The sequence below is a fragment of the Pinus tabuliformis genome, chromosome 2_1 (genome assembly GCF_031772625.1).
Source record: "Pinus tabuliformis cultivar Carrire ecotype Pingquan chromosome 2_1, CPIR1, whole genome shotgun sequence".
NCBI lineage: Eukaryota > Viridiplantae > Streptophyta > Pinopsida > Pinales > Pinaceae > Pinus > Pinus tabuliformis.
Window position 1 is genome coordinate 492,594,426 of NC_142299.1, and position 16,734 is coordinate 492,611,159.

Consider the following 16,734-nt stretch of genomic DNA (forward strand, 5'->3'; position numbering starts at 1 on the left):
CAGGAGCGATAGAAATCGAATGGGACTTCATCATGGAATGTGTGGCTTATGAGGACCTTCGTAATCAGTTTGAAAGTGATCTAAAGGTGGACAATTTGAGTAAAGTATTTGAGGAAGCAAGGCTTCATAAACTGTGAATTTCTTGATCAATATTCATGGTAAAAAGGTTGTTTTAGAGGGAAACTCAAGATTGTGATATCTTGTTTGGTTTGGAGCGTAGGTCCCTTAGAGCACTTGGTCTTGTGGATGTCATTACAATTCCTTCATTCATTCAATTATATCCTTATTGAAACAACTATTAACATATGATGAGGCTTGCCCCAAGTTTACACATTTAAATTGATTTATTAATTAAAATATAATGACTTTAATAAAAGATCGTATTTTCTCTCTTTTAAATAATGTTTAAATGTGTCTCAATAGAATAAATTTTCTATTTAACGTTTTATCCATGATCAAATCCTAAATCAGAATTTGAGATATCAAGTTCATTTTCTTCAGTTAAGCTTGTTGCATCAAGTTGTAACGTGAACAATAGGTCAATAATCCTGTTTTGTTTAGGTGAATGAAATATCTCCAGAGACAAACGTAAAAATGCCTTAAATTTTATCCCCTTCCTTGGAAAAGGGTGGAACTCCATCTGTGCAAAATCTATGGTAACATTCAAAGTAAACTCCACATGCCCACACCATGCTCTCTCCAATTACGGAGAAATCTAAAACTCACAGCTCGGTAGAAATGCCATAAATAACACAAACACCCGGTGAGAATAGTTTAAAGAGATATGTTTTTGCTCATAAAAGAATTGAAAAAATAATATGATTTTGATAAAATCTGGTGGAAATTTTTTGAAATGTAGGTTACAGCTATCAAGCTTAAGAATCTTGGGTGCTCAAGAGGTTATTGATGGTTCTGAATTCATTTCCACCATTAAAAATGATTCAAACACTCCACAATCAAATTTCTTGAAAAAAAATCACCAATTTCCAACAAAACATTTACCAATAAAATGTCACCTCGTTAAACAATGCGGTGTAATTCGAGAGGTAAACACCACACTCCAAATACACCATGTCATTAAATAACGGTTTGATTCCCAATGCACAAATGTGGAATAAATTCAGCTTCTAGTCAAATTTGCGAGGCCATAGTGTAAATAGGCCATAATTTTCCCTAAAAAAAATAGGTTTTTTGCAACGATTTTGAGAAAATCTACTAGAATTTTTTGAAAATCTAGGTTATAGCTCTCAAGATTGAGGATTTTTGGTGCCCCAATAGTTTTTGATGGTTATGGATGGTGCTGAATTTATTTATACCATAATTTTTTTTAAATGCTCATAGTATCAAATTTCTTAAAAACAAATTCACCAAATTTAAGCGATAAATTCACTATTCACGCAAAATTGTGATACCTCAGTAAAAGGCAATGCATTTTCTAATAAGATTCTCTCTTTCCAGTGTAGTCAAATTTGGCTCGTACCTCACACGATGGGGAAATTATTAAAAAGTCAATAAAGTACGACCCTAAAAATGCAGGAACTATCTTTGCATTTCACTATTGTTAGCATTCTAAACTTGATGCTTTCATCGTAAATAGAAGAACAAATCAAGTCTCCTCGTAACAAAAATGATTAGATATTATTACTAATCTAACCTATATGTTGGCAACCATACATTAATTACAAATATTTATTAAACTAGCTCTCATGATATGTGAGAGTGAGAGAAACATTGGAAAAAAAGAATATATAATACTAGCATTTGCACCGGAAGGGCACAAAGACACGCCTATAAGACTACAAAATGGAAGATCCTATTGTTAATGATACATCAGATTGAATCTTCCTAGATAAAACATCAGAAAACATTGCCAGGACATATTTGTTTTATTTAGCGGTGTTGATCGGGAAAATTCTCCTGATCAACGTTTGGGGAAATCCATGAAGTCAAGATTTGTAACTTAGATCTATATATGTTTAAGTGGTGGTTCTAACTAGTATAATGGGACTAGTTATATTGCACAGCTTTGTAAGGGGATACCTTGTGTCCTTTACTACATTGTTAGTGTGTTGTGGAAAAAACACAACCCCCCATTATTCACTTAATTTCCATTATGGGGACCCTTTAATTGAATGGTTGGTCATATTACTATTTGATTTTGAGAATCTGTATTGCTTTAATGAGTTCAATCTTTTTCTATTTTCCTACCATAATTTTTTGTGGTTTCATTTAGACGCTTCTTATATGGCGCCTAATTGAAGATTGGACATTTTGCACTGCCTTGGCCTGTTAAAATGTATAAAGTGTATATTACTTTTGTTCCATAAATTTATTTATCTGTAAAAATTTAAATTTAAATTGTAAATATTTTGTAAATAATTTATTTTTATTTTATACATAGCCCCCGAGACCAAGAATCATTCATAGGCTTTAAGCCTTAATTAAAAAAACAAGTGGTACACATATTAATATATCAGACCTTTGGTATCAGAGGAATTCATTTGAAATCCTCGATATCCAAAAGTCCCAAACCTCATACCAAGTGGTTGTAGTTCATTTATATATTATAAAGTGGTTAAAGTATTATGGAGAACCCACTTTTTCTTATATTATTCCTGCCTCCCTTTACGTTACACGTGACTACTTCCGCTCAGCCTGGAAAACAATCATATGCCCCTCTCATCAGAAGTTTCCAATCAGAGAATTAACATGGGAGTTGCGATATTTCACACTTTTGATATGGCCCATAGCTCTTGGTGCTCAGCCCCAGTTTTGCGCCTTTGGTTCTTTGAGTCTTAGCGACCTATTTATGCCCCAAGACAATATAAATCATGACTTTTTAAATTTATACAATAGCAACCCATAGGATGTGACAAGTGGAAGATGTTAGCAAGTATCTGAGAAATGGATATCACAACTTTTAACAATGGAAATAATATAAAACTTGTGATGTAAAGAAGTCCTCGATGAGGAGAGGGCGTGATATCAACATTAAACCGTTGTTTATATGCTCATTGAATCCAGAGGAATATCGGAAATTATAGGTTTAAGATATCAAAGTTTTATGACTGTTACCATATAAAATGTTTTGATATAAGGGGAGGATGCGATGTTCCGATTAGACCATCGTTAATACGAATATCGGAGCCTGGCAGATATAAAAATTCAGAGGGGGAGGTGTATTGGAATATCGATGATGGAGAGATTATTAAAGATCAGAGCGGGAGGTTATATCATTATCGAAGATTGGAGGGATATGTTGTATCGACATATCGGCGAGATTGGAATATCACTATCAGAGATCGAAGGAGTGTTGTCAGAGTTTTTTAAATGTGTCTCGAAAGGAAATATCTGATATGCACTACCTCCGATACACGAGAGCGAAAACAATGACATGGAATGTGGGTCCTCTGACAACCTCTTTATTATATAATTCTGGAAGTTATATGGCCACTTAATATATTGATTTGATTATTGAAAATATCCACTTTATGGATTGGACTTCGAATATCGGGGATTTCAAATGAATTCCTCCGATATCAAAGCTTTGATATATGCATTATTTTCATTAGGTCTTTCTCTGCTTTTATCAATAAGACAATTCATAATATAAAAGCCACTTTGTCATATAAGACTTGGTCTTGGTCTCGGGGGCTATGTAATGAATTAAATAAATATTTAAAAATATATATATTTACAATAAGGTAATATAAATTTTTAATAGGCCAAGGTAGTGAAAAATATCCAATCTTCAATTAGGCGCCATTTACAAACCAAACAACCAAATGAGATCAAAAAGTTATGATAGGAAAATAGGAACATATTGAACTCATTGAAGCAATATAAATTCTCAAAATCAAATAGTAATATGACTAACCATTCAATCAAAGGGTCCCCATAGTGATAATTAAGTGAATAATGGGGGGGTTGTGTTTTTACCACAACATGACACATTATGCATATCACAACTTTTTAAAGGTTGTCACCTTAAGAAGTTTTGCTATTGCGATGCGTCGATATGCCTGATGCTCCGATATTGCGACCGCCAATATCTTTGGACCTCCGATATGTGATCTCCAATATTCTAGACCTCTAATATGCGTTCTTTGATATTCTTTCCTTCCTTAGGCTTCAATCCTTGAAACTTCACCATACCATATATTTTGGTCCAGGAGTCCATTTTTGGACTTCCACATATCGTTGGAAAGCTTGTTCAGAGAAATTTTCAATGGAGAGGGCCTGATGTAGGATTTGCATCCTTATACTACTTGGAAAATGGATACAAACTTCTCTTCTCATTTACTTTTTGGACAACTGAAAAGACATTTTGTTGTAAGTAACAACAAATGTTCAATCTTTTTTGTCAAACATTTTGAGAGTATTTGAATTGAATCAGAGTTTTGAAATGTTGGTCACATCAACTATTGAAATTTGAACTTCTAAAGATTGTTTATTGTTTTTTTTTAAAACATATTAGACCATAAATGATGATTTTTGAAACAAATTTGACCATAAATGAAAATTTATGCAGGCCTTATGAGGGGGCTCTATTTGTGTGTATAATGTTTCCAAATATTTTACTCCTTCAGTGTATTTTCACACAGAGGTGCAAAGGAACGCGAATAGGTGGAATTGGCTAATGTGGAAGGAAATAATCCTAGAATTCGGATGTTCCATTCTAGAAAGAAATAAGTGGACGCAAGAACTCCACAGTTTGTTGTTTTCAGGAAAGATAGTTATTCAATTTCATTTCATTTTTTTTTCTATAGAAATAGAATTAGATTGTTGTAACATAACTTAAATGTAAATTCATATGGAATGCAAAGTAACATGGTCTCTTACATATGTCAAATTCATGTCCCCTCAAATAAATGCAAAGTCTTACAGAAATGCTATTTGAAAAGAAAAATATAACAATTATATTATATCAAAGTTGGTAAGCAATTAAGGTGTTTACTTCAGTATTGGGGTTATTTAGTAGGTATCTTGTTAGAAAGTTATTGGAACTTCGTGGTGTATGGAATTGTTTGGAATTCATGTTGCGGCTAGCCAACCTCCTAGCCCATTTAACCATTCAACCCCCTCCCTGTAGTGAAATATTAGAAACCAATATATATATATATATATATATATATATATATATATATTCGAAAGGGTGAAAAAAACCTAAAACACAAAGAGAAAGCAATTGCAAAGAAAAACCACAATAGATAGCCTGAGAACCTTACAATAGTGACTTTCCATAACTTTGTAGGAATGATCAAATAATAGTGAAATAACACTGAAATTATTGAGAATCGAATCAGATACAACAAAGGAGCATGTAACAACAATATAATGAACTTGCAATGAACATGTAACCAGTTAGAGGGAGACAAGTATAGCAGGGAAATATTTGAAGATATGATGAGTAGGTTTCTTTACATTTAATAATGAACCTTCAATTTAAAGTTTTAACAATAATAGTGGCCTTATCAAATTGAAAGAATTTATGGCTTGATATTCAAATTAACAGAGGGAATGATTATCCATTTATAATATTAAGAAGCTTTAAAAATTGTTTGTTTGAGTTCCAAATATATTTGTTTGACGTGTACTAAAATAGAGGAAGAGTTGCAAACAAAATTGCATATATGCTGGTGACGGAATAGGTACAAATAAAAGTGAAATATTTTGCATCCACTACTATTCATATATATAATGCGAGCAACGACAACACCAATCTGTATCTACAACAATACGAAGATGAGAATTGCGGGACTGCCAATCCATCAGAAATTTTTTACATTATGTCTTTGATGAATATGTACAATGCGTTGCAGGAAGGCCTTCAGCTTATTGACAAGGTTAATAGTTGACTGTAGACAATGGAGAAGGAAGACCGGGTGAGGAAGGTGTCTAGCCCTTATGTCAAGAAGAGAAAGTTGCTCGGCACGTATCTCTTTACAGTATCCATATAGTAGGGACATGTACTCGCTATCCATCTTGATAGTCTACAAAAGGGGAAAAACAAGAGTTGTTGAATGCCATAAGTGGAAATCATAATCATAATACTATTAGTACAAGTAAAGGAGAGTCGAAAACATTGATGAAATGCAAAATCACTACAAGTATAGGAAGTTGTGGAGGAGGAAGATTTTGTTTATTTGATAAAGGGGAAAAATATTGAAATTTCAAGTGAGTTTTGCAGCAAATATTTGTAAAATAAGGAAAGTATATTGAAATTGAACCAAATTTATGCTTATTGAAAGGGAATTAGAAGGGACTAGATGTAGCGATTAGAGTGTAGCTAGCTGTAAAAACTTTGATGCTAACATGGATTCCTCTTGTTTCCTATGTTTGGCGTAAGCATTTCCTTTCTTACGGGAGTAGAAGCTAAAGGGAAATGGTGGAGAGATGCGAAGATTAGCCAAGGTTCTAACTCTGGAGATGACAGTGAATGTTAAGCCTTGCCGGTCTGTGTTACCAATTTCCACTGCCACCTTTGGTAATTTCATGCCTTGTGATTTATGTATTGTCAAGCCCCATGCCATTCGAAGGGCAATTTGCCTGCAAGACCCTCATGTTATTGGGGAATGTGGAACATAAGATGGGTTGATGGTATCCCATGGTGGGCATTTGTATTGGAAGAAGTCAATGACGACAAAGGATGGAAACTAAGGGGGTTTTGATTTAGGTGCATAGAAAATGGAAACTATTTTCCAAGTGCTCCGTTGACAAGAACTGCTTCAACCCACATGTTGCATCGATGTCCCTATCAAAAATTGTTTATGTTAAGATTTTTCAGACAACATTAACAACAGGTGCTTCAGCATGGACAACCTATGAGACATGCGACAAAATTTGGCGATAGATTTCTGATCTTGTCTCTGGTTTCACTGCATATTTTGAGATGTAGTGGAGAATAACATGGCGAGACAAAACTGGTTGGCAATCGATGTTTTCTCTCCATATGGATAGCATGTTAGAGTTGTGTACATTTAACCTGTCATCATTACGAGCGAGGACATATTTCTTTCGTCCATTGTCATCAATAATCAAAGAATATGTGGGATGCAAATCACATGGAACTCCATAGCGGAAAAAAAGAGTAGGACATTTTTTGTGAAGACGAGAAGAGGGGTGGCATTTTGTATGCAGTTGAACGCAATTAACAAGGTCCTCGTAGTCTTGAATGCGGATGAAAATATGAATGGTGATGGGAGGATGCATGGGTCATGTTCTATAGAGTGGTGTACGTAAGGTTCACATTATTCAGAAGGCCAAGGATTCCAAGTAGAAATGTGTTGATCGAAATAGGACTTTGCTTTATCAACCACGACTTGGTCATGCCAATTGAGGTTGTCCATATTAGGTGCATTTTCCAGCCAGAGGAAACCATGAATGTGTGTAGAGCCCCTATGTTTCCACTCATAACTATAAAGATGAGAAAGGAAAATTTGTGAGGCGAGTGTACATCTAGGAAAAAAAATAAAGAGGAGAAGGATGGTTAGACAAAAACATGCACCATAAGTCCTTTGCATGGAAACATTTTTGCAAGACCTCTTCAAGGAAGATTGTGAATCGAAAATGAGTGTACTGTGATGTAAGATGTGGATTCTTGATTATATTATGGAATATCCATCGAGACAACTCTGATGAATCCAAGGAGGGACCGCTAGGCATAACCATGTGCAGGTCATGCCATTTGGTGTCATTTTCACTAGGCGTGAAGAAGAAAGTAGGGATACCTATTTGTGTGATCATATTTGTGATTTCACCTCTACATTTGTTCTAGAAGGAGCCTATCCCCCTAAGTCCTGACTCGAAAGGCATATTCTGGTAAGGAAGCATGGAATCATAAATGTCATGGAGGCATCCATGAAGTTCTGCAACGGTCATTGGCAAGCCCCCTTCAAGGTTTGTTTTCATGAAAACTGTTAGAGCCTAGATTTGTCTCAGGCTGAAAAGATGAGGTTCTAGGTCCACATCAAACCATGCTTAGCCTCTTAGCTAGCCCTACGAGGACAGGAGAGGGCTCTCTCCGAGTCGATCTCGGCAAAAGACAAGTGATGGGGCTTGAGATGACTGATTTTGCAACTAATTTTAGGCTAGGTATTAAATGCAGGGATTTGATTTGGTTTTTTGAGGGTTTTGTTGAGAAAATGGGAAAGGCAAATTTGGGCTTGGGGATGAGGCACAGTTTCTGCAGAGTTCTGATTGGGGCAAGGAAGGAAATCGCTTTGATGCTTTAAAGTGAGTGAATGGATAGATCAGACTGGTGAGGAGCTAAGGAGAGCAAGAGAGTCTCAAGAATTCTCCTTAAACAGATGAAAACATGAAAATTTAAAAAAAATCAAAGGTAGAGCATAGCAATTATGGATTCTACCTTAATCACTCATTTGTTCAAATTTAGAAGAAGAAGCAGGAAAATGATACACATAACACTAATGAACTTACAATTACTCAGAGAAGCACACCATCAAAACATAAAGCCACATGGATCCCAAACAGTGCTGCAAAACCCTGGTCTTTCCTTAGCCAAAAATGCAGAGATAGAATGTACAATGATATGCCAAAGCAATCCCAAGTGTCCAACCCTGAAAATGACTTAGGAATTACATGATATAGACTAGCCCAACCCATTCCCTTGCCTCTAGGGGTCGAGCTCATCATTCTAGGAGCTGTTTCAACCAATTCTAAACAAGGAACTGAAAACTAGGTAGTCAAACAACTTACCCCTATATGCTAGGAAACTGATTCATTCATTAAATTTTCACTTTTTAGTGAATGAATCCTCTAGAACAAGTAAATAAGTTCCAAAATTACATGATGTTTATCCAATTACATCAAGATAGATAAAGAATTACATCACAAAGCAAAACTAGTCAAACTAGCCGAATTTCTGAGCTGGAAGGTGAAAAATTGAGCAAAAATCCTCTATGCGCTGCGCCAATTGTTGTATGTGTTGTGCCACTTTGATGTTGATTTTGAGGCACTTGCTGTAGTCCAAATTGAGACCAAGTGTTCTTGTTGGAAAGCCTTGCCTGTCTACTTTCCAACCCAAGTGGAATTTCTGAATTTGGTGCCCATTTGCCCTTCCAAAACTTCAATCTCCCAAGACTGCTTCCTGTGTGTCAAAATAGGGGCAGAGATGTCATTTTTAGGTTGTTTTTGACCTCCTGAGGACTCAAAACTTGCCCAAAATTCTTGGCCATGCACCAGCAGTCATTATTTTTCATGAAAAATCCAAAAATATAAACTTTTTTGCATTTGGAGCCTCCAATCATAAGCACGCACCACGTGGCACGACGCACAGGGAGAAAAACCCTGTTTTTTGTACAAAAATTGCCCCAAATTTCTTGAAATTTGGGTTGGAGCTTCTTCATTAAGTGTTATGCTGGGCTAAAGAGGCTTTAGCCAATATCTGAAGACAATCGAGCTCCATTTGCCTCTTTTGCTTCTTTATTGCCTTCCTCAACTTTGTCTTCAAGTTCCTGATTCGGGCCTTGCACACCTTGTTTCGTGCCATGTAGTGGAAAGCCATGTGTCTCAGTAAAGCATGGTCTTTGTCGGCCTTGTCCAACAGCCTATCTAAGTGCATGTTAACTCTCTCGAGATTTGCCTCCCGATCCTCATTAATCTCTTGCTCCAATGATGTGAGCTCAATTCTTCTCCTTTGTGCAGCTTGGCGATTCTTGCGGATGTTTTGTAGCTCCATGATTGCCTGTTGATCTTCAAGTTGTTTGTTCCTCTGCTCCAAGTATTTCATGGTCCACTTAGCCCTCTCTAAGTCAAGGGATAAGGCTTCGATCTCTGTTTTCTGCTCCTGGATGATCTCTCTAAGTTTGGCGCTTTGTGGACCCGTATCTGTATCATCATCATGAATGAGAATGAAGTCAGTCTCTCTTTCACCCTAAGGCTCACCTGAAGGCCCCTCATCCTGCATTGACCTCTTGCCTTTGTCCTGTACCTATGATGCTGATGGAGGAAGCGAGGCCCCTTCCACCTCGGGTGGAGATAACACTCGCTTTGCCGCTGTAAATAAATGTCTGGTGCCTCTCTGATATGTGATGTATACCGGCACACTAGCAGTCTCATGGCGCTTATACTGATGAGAAGGTCCACCTTCATGCTTAACCTCTGATAATCCTCGTGAAGCTCTAAAGAAGTCATGAGAGATGAAATCATCCCAAGTGATTCCCTGTACTCCAAGCTGATGAACCACCAAAATCTTAATAAGAGAAAAATGATAGACATTGTTAAGTTGTTGCTGAGTGGTTTTATGTTGTATAAAGGTGGTCATCCTCTCTATGTTCCGGCAAATGAAATACGGAATGTTCATCATCCGTACCCTGGTGAAATGCATGAGCAACCTGATGTGATAAGCATAAAGACGAGAGAACCGTCCCTCAGAGCTGAAATATTTCATAATCAATCTCATTAGTGGAGCATATTCATCTTTCATATATCGGAATGGGAACACTCTCTTGAGATGCCTCAAGAAACTAGTTTTAATGTATGGCTCATAATGCTACCGGTCAATCTTCTGTTTCTTGTGCCATGGTTCACCAATGTTCGGCATACCGGTTGCTAATGAGACAGATTCTGATGTAAGCGTGAAGGTGACACCAGCTAAGGTAGCTTGATCTCCATGTAAGTGCAACACAAAAAAACGAGCCAGCTCATGATGAAATTGAACACTAGCCACCGTTTGACAAAACGCATAGCATGATTGATGCTGAAAACACTGCATAGCAAGAGGGCAGGCCTGCAATTCTGTAAGGGTGGTCAGTTCTTCCCTAACATGTCTGCCACCTTTATGAGGTCTCTGGGGTGCCTGTTCTTCCAAGGGTGAGTCACTTTGGGTTTCCACTTCATAGTCCGATGAATGCTCAGATGCCATGACTGCTGCACAAAATGCCTTGAAGAAAAGATGTTGCTATATATGAACTGTGCTTGGACTGCTCTTTAATAATGTATGAAACTGCTGTGTTATAATGCAATATAGTTGGATTATGCCACCAAGGGGAAAAAACAAATGCAACCATGGAATGTTAGGAAGGGGAAAACAGTAGGGGATTAGGGATTATTGAAATAAATTTTATTAGGGAGAGGAGGGGGATTTTATGTATGGGAATAGGGTTTAGGGTTTGGGATTGTTGTATAGGGTTGGGAGATTTTTATAAGGGCTAGGGTTTTGGGATTTGAATGTAGGAAAGAAAATGTAGGATTGATGAGCTTAGCGGGGGGGTAGGAAATGATGAAACAAGCGAGAAATGGGGAAGGAGGAGAGTCCTTAGTGACAAATCAAAGATTTAAGAACCCACAACAAACTTCCTTTGAAGGCACTTTAGATGTAGGGTTTGGATTTTTGTTTCAACCTTTATCACCCATAAACCACCATCACTTATCACAAAATTTGATGCAACATCAAGAAGAAGGGCCTACCTGGCGAATTCACACAAGGAATGAGCAACTTGGACAAATTTGAAACAATTTTGGGCTTTGGACTGTATGCGTCGCGCCAAGAACCCAGTGCGCCGCGTGCTTCCAGTGCGCCGCGCCACCTGTTCTGTGTGTCACGCTGGCTAGCTGCAAGCTATTTCACCCCAAAACACACACTTGCTCACCCAAATTAGTTTGAAATGATTTTCTTTGACCTTGGCATGCAAAATGACATTGATCTTCATGGAAAAAGATTATAAAGACATTGATTTCATTTTTGGTTCTTCAAAACCTATTTTTGTAATGTTTTGAAATTGGCACTTTTTCACAATTAATACAACTGTGACTTTTTGTTTCCTCCTTGATTTTTTGGTTGAAATGATGAATTTATTGGCAAATTTTTGCAGGAATAGCTAACATGGGATTTGGCAAAGGAGACCAGGGCTGCGCCTGAAGAATTCAAGAACTGAAAATTTTGGAAAATTATTACAAAAAACAAAATGTCAACTTGTCTTCAAAACAGAGTTTTGAAGAAAAGTCATAATCCATCCATATGACGATAACAATCTTTGAAATAACAACTTATCAAGAACCTCCCTCTGGCCTGATGGCTTTATTAGACTTTGTTGAAGACCAAATTAACTAACCCTAGACCTAATGACTAAAATGACATTTGTGACCTAGAAACTGAAACAGAACTACAAATGACTTTTAAGACTTGATTTTGATGAACAGACCTGAGCCAGCAGTGCAAATCATGAGGGGTATGAATGACAAAAGCCCTTCCGATAGAGTTTATGGCATGGCCCTAGCGAAATGCAACTGAGTGAAACAAGCGAAACACCTAAAAAATGAAATGCAAAAAGAGTTTTGATCTCTGATGGAGGGATGACCAGACCGACTCTAACAAAAACAACAACAGTTGCTTGAATACGATGCCAGAACATAAGATTGTTATCATAGTAGCATATGAGGTGCAAAGCATATTCTTGCATTTCAACTTTTTTAAGGCATTGTTGACTAATCATGGAAACCCCCTTCCATGGTGTATTCATTGATAGAGGAGAGGGAAACAGAGGGCCAAGAAAGTGAAGTAGTGGAATTAGGATGGGAAAGTGTAGGTAGTTGCATATTTCTTCAAGCTCATAATGGGAATTTGGCAGTGTTGATATAAAAGAGGATGGTTAGAGGTTTATTGGGGTGGGAGGTGAAGGAATGTCATCATTGAAAGTGGGGAAGGCAAGTCCTGGTTCAGGAGAGGAGGGGGTGATGTGACGAAGGAGAGAAGAGATATCAGTAGGGTGAGTCGGCAAGGAAGATATTGCAGCTTGGTCCACATGGATATCCTTGTAGTAGGGATCATGGGCTAGTTTGTACTCCAAAGTTGCAACAACATGTGTCTTGCTTACAATGAAATCATATGTTTTATGGTCAGATCCATGTCTAGTAACAACTACGATGTCTAATTCAAAAACCAAGCATGGCAAGATGTTGGTAATAGCAGTTATGTCTTGGGGGAAACAAATAGTATGACCAGTGTACTTGTACTTCCCACCTTGTGCATGGGTGACTTGTAAGATTGGGTTGACACACGCTATGAGAATTTCCTCTATTTGTGTTAGAGCAGCAAGGACAAATAGTTGGTTTCCAGGGTCCATGTTGTTTGCAAGGGAGAAGCAGTGGGTGGACTTTGTAGTTGCACATCAGGAGAAACAAATGTTACCATGCAAGAATCTTGTTTTCATATTTGGGTATGATTCCTTGCATATGGAGCAGACATGCAAGGGAGAGAGGTCATCTATCCTTTCATGAAATCGGTGGTGTGCATGGTTAAGGGCAGGGTTGAACAAATTATGGGGATGGGAGGGTGAAGAAGCATGGGTCGATGGTGGGGTGTGCGATGTAGATGGGGAAGAAGTGGCAGTGAATGGAGGAAGCTAAAGGGAAGGTAGATTGGGAGTAGGGAATGTTAAAGGAGATGGGTTTGCAAGCGAAGTTTGGAGATGTTGGGGAAGAGAAACATTATACGGGGGTATAGCTGGAAAGGTTTGGGGGTTTAAACTAGCTTTATATTTGAGATGTCTTTGTTTGTTGTAGGTGTCTTTATTATATGCATAGAGGAGTCTCTTGCGAACATTTCTTGAGGGGTTTCCAAAAGACTCTGGCATGTCCATCCTGATACAAACATGGGGACATGAATATTAGTGAATATAGGAGATGAGAGAGAGTAGTATTGAGCGCAAAGAAAGAGTACATGGAGGAGTGTTCGTAGGAGGAAGAATGTTTAATGGAAGGGGAGGGAAGAAATATAAATTCAAAAGGGAAGGAAATAGGAGCAAGTGTTTTTTTTTAGAAATTGCAAAAGAGTGTGCACATCCACATATTAGTTGTGTGACATGAAGATATACGCAAGTAAAGAAGTATAAAGATGTAAGATGCGAGATCTATATATATATATATATACACACACACAAGTAAAGAAGTATAAAGATGTAAGATGCAAGATAAGTATATATATATATATATATATATATTGCAAATCGGGAAAGAGTGTGTACATCTAAGGCGAGAAGTATAAATATCCAAGATTTTGTACATCTAAGGCAAGAAGTATAAAGATCTAAGGCGAGAGTGTGTAATTTGTGTAGATCAGATATAAGTGATGTGACCTTATTTATCGCATCTTCATAGAATAGCTCTACCAGCTTATCATATATATCTCCTTGATGTCTTCAATACTGCTATATGAGGGGACCTTTCATAAGAATCCCTTTCCATTTATTCAGAGGAGACCTCTTCATTGATATGTTCAATGACTTCACTTTCTTCGAGGACTATGTCTATCCTCCTTTTTCCATGAAAGGAATTTTGATGACCCAACCAACTTATATATATCCTTGCAAAACAAAGTAATTTTAGCAAATTTGATTATAGAATGAAAGATACTTACTTGAAAAATGAGGATGAAATCTTCAACTTGATCGCTTTGATGGTGGATGAAGAAGATGTATTAGTGCTCCTTTTTTATGATCTTCTTCCAAATAAAATGCCCTTCTTCAATAAAGGAGGTTTCTCCTTTTATGATGTCAACGCCTTTAGATCTAGCTTCGATGTTTTGATGCTTCCTTGGATGATCTTCTTCAAGGATAAGGATGTGATCCTTGCTGCAATGATAGGAAGCTTGCCTTATAGCTTTTGAAGATGATAATGCCTTCTCACCTTCAAGATAGTTTGACTTCTTTGGTAGTGAATGAATGCAGATAATAAATTCTTCTAGGATCTCCAAGATGTTGTGATCTTAGTCCTGGAAATGATTCTTTATACTTTGGGTTGCCTTGCCTTGTAGATCTCTTCATCTTGATGAGGGTCTCTGTGATATTTTGCTAAAGATTACAGGATCCAATACTCTTGGTGGTGTAGACTTCTAGTTGCCTTGACGTGTATATCTATTTACCTTGACTAGGAATAAGGCTTTGGCCTTGATTGATAATCCCAAGACTTCTTTTGAAGTAGACCTCCTTCTTTGATCTAGGGTTTGATTCTTCAATATAGATCTTTGAACTTTCACTTTGATATTCTTCGACTTGCTTTGATGCCATTCTTGATATTTGATCCTTGAGTGTCCCTTGATGAGATGTCCTTCCTTGAATTTGACACCTTAGCTCTGATACCATGTTGAGAAATCTAGGGCATTAGCATTAGGTGATTTCTCTTCTATTAGTGACTGCTTATGAATGCTTTTTACTTGTTTAGATTATGATCTTCTTCTTGCTAGATTATTAATGTTCTTCTTCATCAAACAATAACCAATGTATGAAAATAAATACACAAGAGACACAACATGTAGGCTATGAGCTAGGGCCAAAACCCACATAAATTCTTCTTATAGAGATTTCAATTGACGAATACCAAGACCAAGACCAAGACCCTTGACCTACTAGTTGCTTCCAAGACCAAGACACTAGCTCTCTTAATTGTATTTTCCTTCCTCCTTTTGGTTCCTCTTGAGATCATCTTCTCTCTTAGCATAATGTGATAGCAACGAACTGTAGACATACTTGAGATGGCACTGAACCATATCACTTTATTGTCACGAAATTGTCCTTAATACAACATCACCAAAACACTGTAATACTTCACTTAATATCCGCTCCTTTATATCACCGAACTGTGCCTTCTACACATCATCTAGTTGTGGTATAGATACCCTCATCTAAACTGCTATAGCATTGAGACATTTACCCAGAGATCTGAACTTCTCATTGTCACTGTCTACCCGAAATTATAAAGAGACATATCCAAACTTCTTTCATTATGGAGATATGAATTGTATCCTAACCAAATCCTTGTTGTCTCTTATGTTTAGTCCAAACTGTGTACTGTGATATGACATCTGAATTCCTCACTATGATTGTCCACCGAAAACTACAAAAGAACCTGAATTTCTAGACTGTGTTTTTGTGAAGTGCCTTTACACTATATATATAGTGGTTGGTATTCATAAATAAGCTGACATAAGCCATGTGAATCGTTGTGTCTCCATAAGGTAAGGCTGACATGATATCTTTACTTCATCTTGAAGTCAACATGAGGAAGAGACTAGTGTTTTTTATTGGAGATATTTATATACATTTGACACATGCCCAAGAAGGGATTCTTTATACATGACATTGACTCTTTGAAAAATCCTAAGTCTCTCAATGGGAGCCATCTAAAATAAACCTCTTGCTCATGAAACCGATGAAGCAAGGCATTACAATAATAATTTTATTCACTTAATTTCATCATTAACAAATATCATAATTACATTTCATTATGAAGACCGAGCCTAGTTACATTTTACAACATTTTTAGGGTTAGATTAAGGGTTCAAAGATGAATTACTACATATGAATTGAATACATAATTTTTAGACATTATTTTTTGAGGCCTTTTAGAAACCCTTGCCCTTTCTTAGGCTAGTGACCACTTAGATGAGAAAATACCTTAACCTATTCGCCATATAAAGTAATGAATGGAAATGAAAAAAATTAAACATACATAACAAATGGAATTCTATGGAATAAATAAATTTGGAAAAAAATAATTACACAAAACAAATTGAATTATAAGCAAAAAGAAATGGTTTTTTATTTCATACATTGAACCAAGGAATCCCTTAAAAAATGAATTTAAATTGGACATAAACTTATATAACAAACTTTTCTTATTGTGTAATGTAATAAAACTAAGCTTTCATAGGAAGATCGATTAGCACATCCCTTAACATATTGGCCATATAAAGGAAATGAATGTAAATGAAAAAAA